Source organism: Thamnophis sirtalis, unplaced genomic scaffold, assembly GCF_051295495.1.
Source record: "Thamnophis sirtalis isolate CommonGarterSnake01/CBP01778 unplaced genomic scaffold, rThaSir2_p1.2 scaffold_3, whole genome shotgun sequence".
NCBI classification, from domain to species: domain Eukaryota; kingdom Metazoa; phylum Chordata; class Lepidosauria; order Squamata; family Natricidae; genus Thamnophis; species Thamnophis sirtalis.
The window spans coordinates 110316849-110331170 of NW_028261383.1; the positions used below are offsets into that span (position 1 = coordinate 110316849).

General features: G+C 35.7%; 1 pseudogene; it reads right to left on the minus strand.

The window, feature by feature from the left end:
• Positions 1-13002: 13002 nt before the first annotated feature.
• On the minus strand, positions 13003-14004 carry LOC148048102 (uncharacterized; annotated as a pseudogene).
• Positions 14005-14322: the final 318 nt, after the last annotated feature.

Below are 14322 nucleotides of genomic sequence, written 5' to 3' on the forward strand. Positions count from 1 at the left end.
ATAACCATTTTGTGGCTTTGGTAAAATGATTTAGGTTCTTTTCTTTTTCAAAAAGGTTATTTGAAAGGCTATCTTAGGATTCACATACTGAATACTGAAATTTTGGAATGGAAGATAAAGTGAAAAACTGTGGTGTTGTCTATAGTGATTTGCAGATTAATATTCCAAAGTTGCATATTCCCTTTCACTAAGGGCACTGAGCCCAATCATTTTATAACTGGGAGAAATATTGTGCATGGTCCTGCATTAATTAATTAATTAATTAATTAATAATTAAAACAATTCTGTTTTCATTCTTTTATAGTGGGAGTGTCAACTGTTCAGTTGGTGAATCCAAAAAAAAAAAAACCCAAACTCCTGGGATATTATTTTATCAAGAGTATAAACTTTATTGAAAAAACCACATTGATACAGAAAGAGCAAAACTGTTTCTGGGCTTCCCGCACAAATGTAAGCATAGCTCATTCCCCTTTTCCCTACAGACCACCCACAGTCCATTACATTCACAAATCACTTCTGTTCATTTTGTTATGGGAACCAGCCGCCACACTGGGACATCTGCTCAGGGTGTCCTTGAGATGGGAATAATGTCTTATGGGAACCAATGATACTTGCATTCTAATCCACCCCCTCCCTTTTCTTTGTCAAGCTGTGAGTGAAGCAGAATAAAGGTGAAAGTGTGACACAGTCTTGACAGGGAGTTTTGGAGAAGTCCTTTTTACAATGACTGAATTTCCTCTCCTGCTTTTTCAGTTGCACCATCACAATAAATCCATAAATGTCTTAACTTCAGCTCATCTTTTTTTCCCCCAGGTCACTAAATAGTCATATTTATTGAAATACCAACAGTACCCATTTTCACATTTACAGATTTGCAGGTTCTGACTTTTATAATAATTGGCAAAAGTGCCTCTTACTTACAAAACCAGCTTACAGGAAGTTTGAATCCAGTTTATTAAATTAATAAGGTTTCAATACAGAAATTTGAAATGTTACTGTAATTAGCTGGCTAAGAAAGCCTGCCAAGTGTAAGAACATTATATACTATATTGTTTTTCTAGGAAAACATTTATCTTGTTTAGTATGGTCTAGGGAGAATTATTTATCAAGAAAGTGTAGTCTACTGCCAGTTATCCAAGGTATAAATGCATTATAATAGGATATATTTTGAAATAAGTTTCAGCTTCAGACTATTTAATTCAATATTATTTCAAAACAGTCTAAAATATATAGTAATGAATGAAGCCGCTTTTAGTATAGTTTCTAAAAGGTGTTATTCTCTTTTACATAAATAAAAGCCTTGTCTGATTAAATTACAGATTTTATCCTTGTTTTGTCTACTGATGTTACTCCTGTAACTTTAGCTGCACAGATAATTAAAATTTCACTGATTGCATTATGTTCCTGAAATCAATATTGTATTTTCTCACTATATTCCTTTGATGAGATGAAATTTTGAATCCTTTAAATATTGATGATCCCCATTTTTCTATATAACCATGGATAGACAAGTCCTAAGTATATGTGAGAAAACTATTACATCCAAATAATCATAAATTTATAAATAAGAATACAAAAATATGTTTTTGTCCTTTTCCAAGTTCTTTATTTATTTATTTATTTATTTATTTATTTATTTATTTATTTATTTCCTATCTTTATTATTTTTTATAAATAACTCAAGGTGGCAGACATACCTAATATTCTTTCCTCTATTCTTTCTCCATCACAGCAAACCAGTGAGGTAATGTGAGGAATTAAAGCTTCCCTCACAGTGCAAATATGAATATTTAGAGAACTCAAGAGATCGTCTAAATTATTATACATCTTGACTTCCTAGCCAACTACTATTCAATTCTATAGCATGGATTGGTAAAATGAAACTAGAAAAATGGAAGTGACAGGCCAAAACTGGAGATGTGGTTGAGTTGTATTGTTATTTTAATGTCCTGCAATGTGTGTATTTTATTCATTTGTAAACTACAGTCTGGAGTATTTTACAATGTATGAATGTAGCATAAAAAAGTAAATAACTCTGGAACAATATAGGAATCACTAAAACAATTTTAGAAAAATGTTACATCTAACAGACAAAATCAATGAAGTGACAGAACTATAGAGTCACTTACTGTCTCTCTGGAGAAGAAGAGAAGAGCAAAGAGACATATTTTAAAAATGAAGGTTTCATTAGAAACATATTGTGTAATATATGATGAAAGGAATACAATTAGAATTTCACACATGTTCTGTTTCCAGAAAGGGGGTGGGGGTCATATCTCTCAAATTTACCTAAGTGGCGAATTCAACTTGGAAAGGTTTTCATAACACAGGGATACCACAACAATTCTATGCACTGATATCTAACTCTAAATATGCCATAATTATGAATCCTTCATCATGACATTATAATGGAAGCCCACCTTTTAGTATTTGTTTATTGTATTGCATGCAACTAGGTCAAATTAACAGATTAACAGAGTTGGAAGGGACCTTGTAGATCATCTAATCCATCTGCCCAAGCAGGAGACCCTACACCATTTATGACAAATGGCAGCCCCTCAAATATTGGAAGACTGGTATCATGTCTCCCCTTCTCCTTCTCTTCATAGGCTAGCCATGGCCAGTTCCTGTAACCATTGTTCATATGTTTTAGTCTCCAGTCCCCTAATCATCCTGATTGCTCTTCTCTGCAATTTTCAAAATTTTTTTTATAGTCTGGTGACCAGAGGTGCGGAGAGGGCTTCCTACCAGTTCAGCCCAGTTCAGCCAAGTAGGTAGTAACTTGGCCTACCATGCCCCTGAACTGGTTCTCTTGGTGGTGCTGTTTGCACCGCCATCTTGTTTTTTGCTTCTGTGCATCAAGTGCATACAACGTATCCCTGAGAAAACTGGCATTATAACAGAGGTGGTATTCTCCCAGTTCTCTCTGGTTTGGGTGAACCAGTAGCGGCAGCTATGGGAGGCTCTGCCCACCGACCCCAACATAATGCATGAGTACTGCATGTGCACAGAAGGCAAACCAGTAGGGTAAGTAAGTGAATCTCACCACTGGTGAGCGAAATGTGCTCACATTTGCAAACCAGTAGGGTAAGTAAGTGAATCTCACCACTGGTGGTGACCAAAAGTGGATGCAGTATTCTAGGTGCAATCTTACTAAGGCTTTAAAGAGTGGTATTAGTACGTCATTTGATCTTGATTGTATCCTTTTCTTAATGCAACTTAACAGAGTGAAGTTTGCGTTGCAATGCCACAATACATGTTTGATCATTTATACCTTTTTATTTTTCCAGCTGCCATTCATGATGATGGGGAAAGCAGCATCTTTTATATATCCATCAGCTACAAAGGACACATTCAAGAATAAAGGAAATATTGTAATCCTTTTTACACTGGAAGAGATAATTAAGGAAAATCTATAAAGACAATATATTACTGGACAACTGAAATTTATTGAGACTCCCTGTGCAGTTCCATGTCAATACCCAAAAGTCAGTTTGATGATAAGCCATCATTGATTGCTAACTTGAATGCTGAAAACATAATCCCTGCTATGGCCCAAGTACTCATCCCATTCAAGGCCATACATCATGGGACAAAAAGAGAGCAAATGATGAAATCAGCCTGATGCCATACCACAAACTGTGCCATTTACATATTTTCATTAGATGTCTAAATCTATCTATCTATCTATCTATCTATCTATCTATCTATCTATCTATCTATCTATCTATCTATCTATCTATCTATTTACCAGGCATATTTATATGCTCCTCCTCATCACAAAAAGCAACTCTTGAATGCAAGTACTCAATAGTAGGATTTGTGGGATGACATCATAGATGCCACCAACATGGTTTGCTATGGACCTAGCTGTCCCTTATACGAGACAGAAGAAAAAAGAAAAGAAATTAAAAAAATCCATATTTTGACATTTTGTATGCTTGTTGGTCATGTCATGAAAAGAAGGCAAAAACTGCAAAACCCTTTTTGAATATTTCTCAAAAAAAATTTCTCAGCTACTACTATTTAGTTGTGCATGGCCTAAAGGTGACAATGCAGGGAAAAGAGGAGAGAAGAATACCTTTTAGTAGGAAATTAGAGCCACAGTATGTCAAAACAAATATTTACATCACACACCCATACACACATATACAGTATGTAACTGCAGCTGAAACAGCTCAGTTTTTCAATAGTGCCAGTGTAAGAGTGCAAAGGTCCCTAGTTCTCTTTCTAATCATAGGTTATCAATAGAAAACACAAATATGAATGGAGGTAGCCTTTTGTTAATGACTATACCTTCTTTTCAAAGTTTTGATGGTTCAGGATGAGTGGTGGTCATGACCAATCCTCAAAGATATGGCTATCCCAGCACCACACGGTCATGTGATCATGATCTGAGCCCTTGGCAATTGGTTCTCACTTTTTGACAGCTGCAGTATCCCAAGATCATGTGAGCTTCCTTGCCAACTTCTCACAAGAATGTCAATGGGGAAGCCAGTAGAGAAGGTCACAAGTCACTTTGGTATGTCTTCCGCACTTGCATTCCCTTCACAAGTCCTTCTGTATTTGCACAGAGCCTTGCTGGCCTACTTCACACCCTCACACATCTTCCTCCACCCAACAGCAGCCACCCTAAGTCTCACCATGTTTCTACCACATCTGCTTTGCCACCCTTGTATATGGTCCCTGAGCCTCACTGCACTCATGCTATGCCTCCTCAGCCACCCATACAGTCTCCCTGGCCATTTATGCATCTTCCCATGTCCTCTATACCCAGAAGAATCCTCCACAAGTCCAACCATGCTTGTGCCATGCCTTCCCTGCTTCCTCAGCACACTCATGCATGCTCCTCAAATCATTTGGCACTCGTTCTGTGCCTCCCTGGATACTTGCACACCCACCCAGGCTATTCACACACTCTCAGACACCTGCCCTACCCAGCAGCAGATACTCTTAGCTCACTGCACTTATGCCTCACCTCCCCAGTCTCTCACACATCCTGTCACTCCTCTCCAACACAGTAGCACTTACTGTACTTATCTGTTTGCCAGACTGCTTATGAGCTGGTGGGATTTGCAATTTTGTGCCAGCTTCCCCCTGGATTCTGGTTGTTGGAAGCTGGCAGGAACTTGCAAGGAGGTGCTTGTTTAATGACCCACAGTCCTTGCTTAATGACAGCAATGAGGACTGCAGGGATTCATGCCACTAAGCAATGAGATTAAGCAATGTCATGCTTTATGACCGCATCATTTGGTGACAGAAATTCTGGTCCCAATTGCCATTGTAACTCGAGGAATGTCTAAATGTCTTTTAAAAAGAAATAAATACTTCTGATATTAGTTTATGGCAAATATTTAATTTCTGCATCCTTGAGCTGAAATTCTGTTGGTTAGATTTTTTGAACTTCATTAGTATTCTATGTGATCTTGGTAAATTCAGAAGGCACTCAGGGAGCTTGTAGTAGCTATAGCAACCAGACTTTAGCTTCCAATGGCTGCATAATGTTGGAGCACTACGCAGTACATTGGAAGCATAAGGTGTTCACTCAAAGATGGGTTTGCTAATTAAAGCATAAAAATGGTATTCAGTCTGATTCTAATTAAAACTGTCAGAAATCTGCATACCCCTCCCCCCATTCATCATTGGCTTATATTTGTTATTTGTTCACATTTGAGAAATTTATTATGTATATACTCTGAGATGGTTTTTGTGAGATTATGGTCAGCATTCAAGGACATGTACAGCATGAGCAGATCGGAATTATTTGGATTTTTTTTTTTTTACTGTGAGACACAAGCTTTCTGCTATAAAGTATTCAGCTTACATTAATATGTGTTATTTGTTTCTTGTTCCTGCAAAACACCTGTTGGTTTCTGGAATATTTTATGAATCTTGTCTATCTACAGTACATTATACAGGAATATTGAGATGAAATTTGCATTAAGAAAAACAAAATTCAGCTCTGGCCAGTATACATCTTTGGTGTATTAAAACAGAATGAAGCTTCCATTTTGAATTGACAGAGAATAGCTGTGGCCATCTTCATTTCACCCTAATAAATCTGTTGCTATGAACACCTGCTACTTTTAACTATTAGATACCTGAAAAATTAAGGAATAATTTGCATATATGAATGAAGTTTCTCACATAAAGTTTCAATATTAGAATTTTGCATGGAAAGAATGGATATGCTTCAGTTAAGATACATTCATTCTATAAAGTATGCCTTGTTCTAGTTGCTGGGTTTTTTTAAAAGATGAAACATTATACATTTTATTTGCATATTACACTAAGCACATCATTGTATTATCCCTGGATAAGAAGTTTATCCAAAGTGCATGGTTTAGTTATTAGCTGTTATTTGCAGTAACAATAGCCCTTAACCTAGCAACCTTTGTTAGTGAATGGTCAGCTTTCACTACTGCTTTCCTAAAAGCATACAGAGACACAATCAAACCAGACACTTGATCATCCCTGCATCACTAAGGTGACCAGATTTTCAGATTGGTAAAGAGGGACACCTTTGACCGGGGGGGAGGGGTTGATTAAAAAATTTATACGGAGCAACAAAAATTTCATACAACGCAAAAATAGTATTGTAATATTTTTTTTATTTCAACATAATTACAATTTACAAATATAAATTGTAACTGTTGCCAAACATCACAATTTTGATCACGTGACAATGAGGATGCTGCAACGGTTGCTAAGTGTGAAAATGGTCGCTAAGTGTGAAAAATGGTCATCAGTCACTTTTTTCAATGCCATTGTAACTTTGGTCACTATACCACCTTTCTTGCCACAGTTCTTAAATGAATAACTGCAGCTGATAAGTTAGTAACATAAGTGAATCTGGTTTCCCCATTTGACTTTGTCAAAAGGTCACAAAAGGCAATTAAAATGACCCCAGGACACTGAAACCATCATAAATACGAATCTGTTGCCAAACATCAAAATTTTGATCACGTGACCATGAGGATGCTACAATGGTTGCTAAGTGTAAAAATGGTCGCTAAGTGTGAAAAATGGTCATCAGTCACTTTTTCAATGCCATTGTAACTTTGGTCACTATACCACCTTTGTGGCCACAGTTCTTAAGTGAATAACTGCAGCTGATAAGTTAGTAACATAAGTGAATCTGGTTTCCCCATTTGACTTTGGCAAAAGGTTATTATATGACCCCAGGATACTGAAACCATCATAAATACGAATCTGTTGCCAAACATCAAAATTTTGATCGCGTGACCATGAGGATGCTGCAACGGTCGCTAAGTGTGAAAATGGTCGCTAGGTGTGAAAAATGGTCATCAGTCACTTTTTTCAATGCCATTGTAACTTTGGTCACTAAGCCCATTATACCACCTTTCTTGCCACAGTTCTTAAGTGAATAACTGCAGCTGGTATTTTGTATTTTGGATAGAATCTTTTTTTAAATAGCCTAAGACAATTTAAAAGAGAATCCACACAGAATAAATTGAAGTAAAACATTTCAAACTATTCTTTCTCTGCACAATATATTTCAAAGTATTGTACATAGAATTTTTAAACATGGTTTCACTTCAATTTATTTTGGATAGAATCTTCTTTTAAATAGTCTAAGACAATTTAAAAAAAGAATCCACACAGAATTTTAAAAAATCCTATGCACAATAAATAAAATATTATTTTAAAATATATTAAAAAAATAAAAGAAAAAACCCCAGCTCATTTACCAGCAGACTTGCACTCCAAGTAAACCCAGAATGATGTAGATGTTATTACAAAGAACTGAGCAAATTTAAATGGTGAAATTAGTTAGGGAAATATTTTTCAAAGAAACTTTGCCAACATTTTGGAGCAGTTCTCCAACCTCCGTGCCCCTCCCCTCCGGAAAATCCAGGAAGTAACAGTTGCTTCCCTCTCTAGCCATGTGTTTCCTGGAGCTCTATGGTACTTGGTCATTTTTTCTTATAAAAGTGAGTAGAAGGGGCACGCGGGGAGACTCCGTTTTGTTGCTTTAATGTTTTAATATCTTCAATGAAAGTACTGAGACAGAGACAGAGAGGGATTAGACAGGGTGTCTTTTGTCTTGCCCCGGTTAGGATTTCTTAAGCAAATCCACTGGGCTTTCAACATGAAGCCAGAAAATCGGGACATTTTTAAAACAGCCCGGGACACGGGACAAATTGTTATAAAGCGTGATTATCCTGCTGAAATCTGGTCACCTTATGCATCACTCTATACAGAGTTCTTCTAGGTTCTTTTCTTCCAAGTAGAATTTCTAAGCATTGTGAATTCTTTTGTAATTGTTTGGAGCATTCGGCTTGAAAAGAAGTATTAAGAAAGAAACAAAGTTTTGAGAGTAAAGCTGCAAGGTGAGAAAATACAAAGGTGTATATGTAGATGTCGTTTAACATCAAGAGTTTCTGAACTGGAATTAGAGAAATGGAGCACTTGACAAACACCTTCTTAAATTTATCTACCAAAAAGAGCTTATTGTCAGAAAGAAAATTGAATAGGAAAGTTATACAAGTGCAATAATAGAATTTCACATACAATGTACATTTCACATCAGGAAAGATACCACCAACTCCAAAACATCAGAGTGACTAACAAACAACATTAGAGATGCTATAATAAACAAGAAGGCTTCCTTCAAAAACAAATTAATAAGAATGACACTCTTGCCCAAATGAGCAGAAAGAAAAATAATCTGAGACTAAAAGATATGTAAACAAGCAAAAAAAAAAACATTTTTCCAAAAAAGCTTTAAGAAGAACATGATAAAAGTACAAAACAAGCAACAACAACAACAACAACCAAATATGCAAATATATTCAGAATAGAAAATCCACTAGGAAGGTTATCGGACCACATGAATGTTAAAGATGTGCTGAAGCAGAACTGGAAAATTTAGCAGAGAAGTCAAATGGATTGTTGGTGTTTGTCTTACAAATTTCCATTACTTGAGTCATCTTTTTCGGGAGGATAATCAGATAGAGAGATAGAGAGAAGGAAAGATAAGGAAACATAAAACATAAAACTCTAAGCCACATTTGCAGACTAAATAAATCCTGATGTCCTGACCATCAAAGTAAATGTGCTACTTGAATTCTTTTAAATAATGGGAAATTCAGGCCATGTTCATTTCAGGAATGTATGTATCTGTATAACTGAAAATTGTAAACCCTGCTGAGTTTATAGGAAAAGAGAAATGTGCAAAAATGAATATTTATTTCAAGTTGATACAGATACCAAGACATATTCCTATGCCACAACCTTCAAATTCTTTAAGTTGATTGGGCAAAGGGCAAACCCTTGCAAAAATGAGGAAGATCTGGTTTGGAAGAATTAAATCTAAATGCAGATGCTTAGTGGAAAGCCAGAGCAGTTCTCTAAAGGCATGAGAATGGAAATAAAAATATAAAGAGCTCCTATTTCTAAGGTGTACTGAAATTATTTCTCATGGATAAGATAGGTAATGTATCCCTTCACCCTGCCCTTTAAATTCCAGGGTATGTCACTGCTAATGTAAATTCAAATACAAGTTATATAGCATTGTCAACTAATGTTTCAATTGAAGAAACTTCTCCCAAAGTAAAGAAAAATGAAACGTTATTTACAATATACCCCCCAAATCATTTAAACAGAAACAAATTAAAACTCTAAAGATAATATCTTTAATGTAAGTAAACAGCTTAAAAATTAAAATAGAAGACTAGATGCATCAAACATCAGTTTATCCTAAAGTTGGGAAGCCACATCTAAATTTGGTGTCAAGATATTTAAAAGACTAAGCCCTCTCTCTGTGTACAAAGAGAATATCACCACGTAGGCACATGATTTGAAAAAGTCAGTGCTTTTTTAATTGCATAGGAAATGCTGTAAAATTCAGCTGTAGAGCTAGTAAATATTGGGAAAGAATCATGTTCAGATAGAAAATGCATAAACTATACTGGCCTTTGTAGATCCTAACCAGTACATATTTTGCTTTTGTTCAGTAAGAAACTGATGGTCTGGTGAAATATTCCTTGTAATAGTCTGCCTTCTTCAGCCTGAGCTTTTATTGCAGCTTCCAGACAAGCCTCAAGGATAATCCAATGTTTAGGCTACCAATATATGGATTGTTTATCCAAGTGACCTTGTCCAGAATCATGTTATATACATTTCTTAGATGAAGAGTTTTAACACCCACATTTCTACATGCATTTTAAATTAGGGAAAGATAGAACTTAGTAGGCTGTGCATGTGACTTTAATGGTTTGCAGATTTTTGAACATGTTCTTTCCTTTTCCCATTATTCTTTTGTGCCATCTTGTAACCACAACTTGGCACTTGAAAGTTGGAAGATATCTCCAATCATCTTCAGAAAGTACTAGAAGAGACTTTTGTGCACAATCAACATATACACAGAAGCTTTTTCTTTTATGTACCAATAATGCCAAATCTTAATTATAAAGCATTGCAGTGTTTTCAATGTTTTCAATGTTTTCAATGTTGTGCAATATTAAAAAGTCAGATACAATCTCTACAACTAGACTAAGAAAGAATAAGGTAGGGGGTTAGAATCCTCAGCTTCAGTATAATAAATATTAACACAGTGTACATGAAGAATGCAGAGCAGAATTATACTATAGAGTATGACAGATAATGGCTTTTAAAGTTAAAAAAAAACATTTTTCCCTATTATAATCAGACAGCACAGACTAAAATAGATTAAGTTATCAGTTGGAGACTGAAATCTCTGGTCTGCTGTGCCATAAAAGACTTTAGTAGACATAGAATTAACTACACAGAAGTAGCATTCAAGAATATAAATCCACTCATTTAGGCATAAAGAGGAGATTTAATTTTGGTGTTTATTGTTCTTTTACCCCCACTCATTAGTATCATTACTCATTATTGCTTTTTTCAAAGGGAGAAGACAATTAGGGAAAATCAAGAGTAACAAGAGTAGCAAATTGCATAATTAATTGTTGAATTGGTGGTATTGGTTTGACCTTATTTAGAGTTGGAGAAAAATAAATATAGTATGTATTTATATAAAGCTGACCTGTGTTATGGAAGTGGTACATAAATCTTTATTTGATATATTTCTAAAATCATGACTTACACAAATTCCTACCAGCTGCAAAGTGCTTAGATTTAAAGAACTAGTAACAATTTACATATGACTTCCAGACATCTATAAATGATGGGGAACAATTCCATAAATATCTTTTTTTTTTTTTAATAAAATATTTTATTCAATTTTTCAATTTTCACATTCCATTTGCAATCATTTATACACAGGGTATTTATTATAAGAAAAGAAGAAAAAAAAAGAAAAAAGGAATAAAACGAACAAATAAAAAGGAAACACAACTCATCATTCACAACCCCACCTAACCCTTGCATCCTCCATACACCCCATCTACCCCCTCCAACTTTCCTTTCTCCCTCTAACACTCCGCTCCTACTTCCCTTTCCCCTCAAACCTTCCTTCTCCCCTTACTCCCCAGACACCCTCCTTACATACTCCTTACATTCCCCTTACTCCTTCCTTACTCCTCCCTCTTCCTTCCCTCTACCTCCCTCCTTGGTGTATGCCTTTATTCGAGTGTTGTTTGATCTAATAAAAGTAAAGTGAACCAAGGAAAAAATAATAATAATAATAATAATAAAATAAAATAAAAAAGAACCACCGTATATAAATACATTCTTGTTCTTATTAAGACTATGTTAACACCCCCCCACCCCACCCCCCACAATCCCCATCCCTAATCCTCCCGGCTTCCCAGGGCCCACACCTGGCACTACCTTCTATCTAAAATATCTTGTATACATATAGATTAAAAAATAAAAGTAATATATCAAAAGAAAAAGAAAAGCAGAGAAAGAAAAAAAAGGAAAAAAAAGAAAAGAGAAAAGAGAAAAAAGAAAAAAAGAAACCACTCTTTGTGTTGATCTCAGCCCCCCATCTTTATCTATGCTTAAATAGTATTCCATAAATATCTTGTCAACATGATGCAGGATCTTGGTGCATTAAGAATGTAATAATTTATTTGATCAAAAATATGAGCTACCATTCTGTCTCTGAATCAAAACAATGTCAAGAATAGTGAGGGGGGGGTAGGAGAAAGGCTCTTTTGCTGTCAGAATGATCAACAAACTAAACTGTAGAAGGAAGTGGCATAGAATGAGCTGCACATGTTATTATTCATGCACACTGGCACATTTTGACCTGACATGACTCTGAAGATTAAATCTGAACACTCTAAGTATATAAATAGATCTAAACTATATGTATCTATTAAAAGAGAATGTTTATTCCCAGTAAGTCCCACCTTTTACAATTTCCTCCAATGACAGATCCAGCAAGACACGAGGAAGCTTTAGCATATGCATTACTATATATTCACAATCTACTTATTCCTAGTTTCCAGTATGAAAACTTACCTTCTGCTGCATCTACTGTTCCAAGAGGGCTGGTTTGATGAATTTACAAGTTAGTACAATAAATCCTGATTCTAAGCAATTTCTGTCTAAAGTGAGCATCTTATAACTGGAACTTTCAAGAACATGATTTTAAAAGGGGATACAGTATGATTGCCCATAGCGGAAATGGAATTTTTTTGCAAATGGAAATGATGTGATTAGAATGCATAACAATTGTAATAAAATAAACTGATGTGGCATAACATTGTTTGAAATGAATTTATTTAGATATACACATTTATGAAAGACATATGGAATCTTCAAGTATAATTCAAAGTTTCCAATTCACACAACTGGATTCTGACTTCAAGACATAGAGTGGCAATTCCATTATATCAGCACCTACTGCTATGCAAAAGAATTTTGCAGTTTTCCAAGCCAGCATCCGGGGAACCCTAAATCTCAATATCATTTAACCTATTGCACTTAGATGATGCTTTCAAATCCTTACTTTGAAGCCTTTATTATTATTATACAATTGTATCACAGCGGCCAGTTGTTCCGCCGGATTTGGCATTGGTTACTAGTTGGGCCCCACCCAGGGGCCTAGGACATCGTAACGTATTTTCGTAATATGCGTGCAGATCCAAGCAGTGTGGCTTTTTGCATTTGACTGATGGTGATTTTGTCAATTTTTAACTGTTTTAAATGTAATTCCAGTGCTTTTGGAATAGCACCCACTGTGCCAATTACCACTGGAATTACCACTGCTGGTTTGTGCCATAGTCATTGAATTTTGATTTTTAAGTCCTGGTATTTTGCGATTTTTTCATGTTCCTTCTTGGCGACCCTGCTATCACCTGCTATTGCGATGTCTATGATTGTGACCTTATTTTTCTCAACCAGTGTGATGTCTGGTGTATTATGCGCCAGCATTTTGTCCGTTTGTATACGGAAATCCCACAAGATCTTGACCATCTGATTTTCGGTGACTTTTTCAGGCTGATGTTCCCACCAGTTTGTTGCTGTTTTAATATTATAATTTTTGCACAAATTTAAATGGATCATTTGTGCTACTGAATTGTGCCGCAATTTATAATCAGTCTGTGTGATTTTTTTACAGCAGCTGAGTATGTGATCAACAGTTTCATCAGCTTCTTTGCAAAGTCTGCATTTGGCATCATCAGAGGATTTTTTGATTTTGGCCTTAATGGCATTTGTGCAGATAGCTTGTTCTTGCGCAGCCAGGATTAGTGACTCTGTTTCTTTCTTTAATGTACCTGTTGTTAACCATAACCAAGTTTGTTCACTGTCCACTTTATCTTTTATTTTTTCCAGAAATTGGCCATGCAGTGCTTTGTTCTGCCAACTCTCCATTCTTGATTTTATCACATCTTTTCTGTATTCTTGTTTCGTCTGTTGGGCCTTCAGTAGTTTTTTGTTCTTTACTTCGATTAATAGATGTTCTTGACTTTCTTTCAAATAATCAGCCAGTGCATGTTTTTCTTCTTTAACTGTTTGCTTCACTTGTAATAATCCTCTGCCACCTGATTTTCGGGGCAGGTATAATCTATCAGTATCACCACGTGGATGTAAACTGTAATGCATTGTCATTAGTTTCCTGGTTTTTTGGTCCAAAAGGTCAAATCAGCTTGTGTCCAGTGAACTATACCAGCTTGTATCTTATAACTGGTATTGCCCAGGTATTTATGGCCTTGATTGTATTTCCACCATTCAATTTAGATTTCAAAATTTTCCTAACTCTGTGGTGTACTCTCGCCTGACAATAGTTTTTGCTTCTCCATGCTTGATGTTATCCAACTGCAGAATTCCTAAGTATTTGTAGGCTTCATTTTCATTGCATTTAATTAGTTGGCCATTGGGCATTTCAATTCCCTCACATGCAGTGATTTTGCCCCTTTTTAT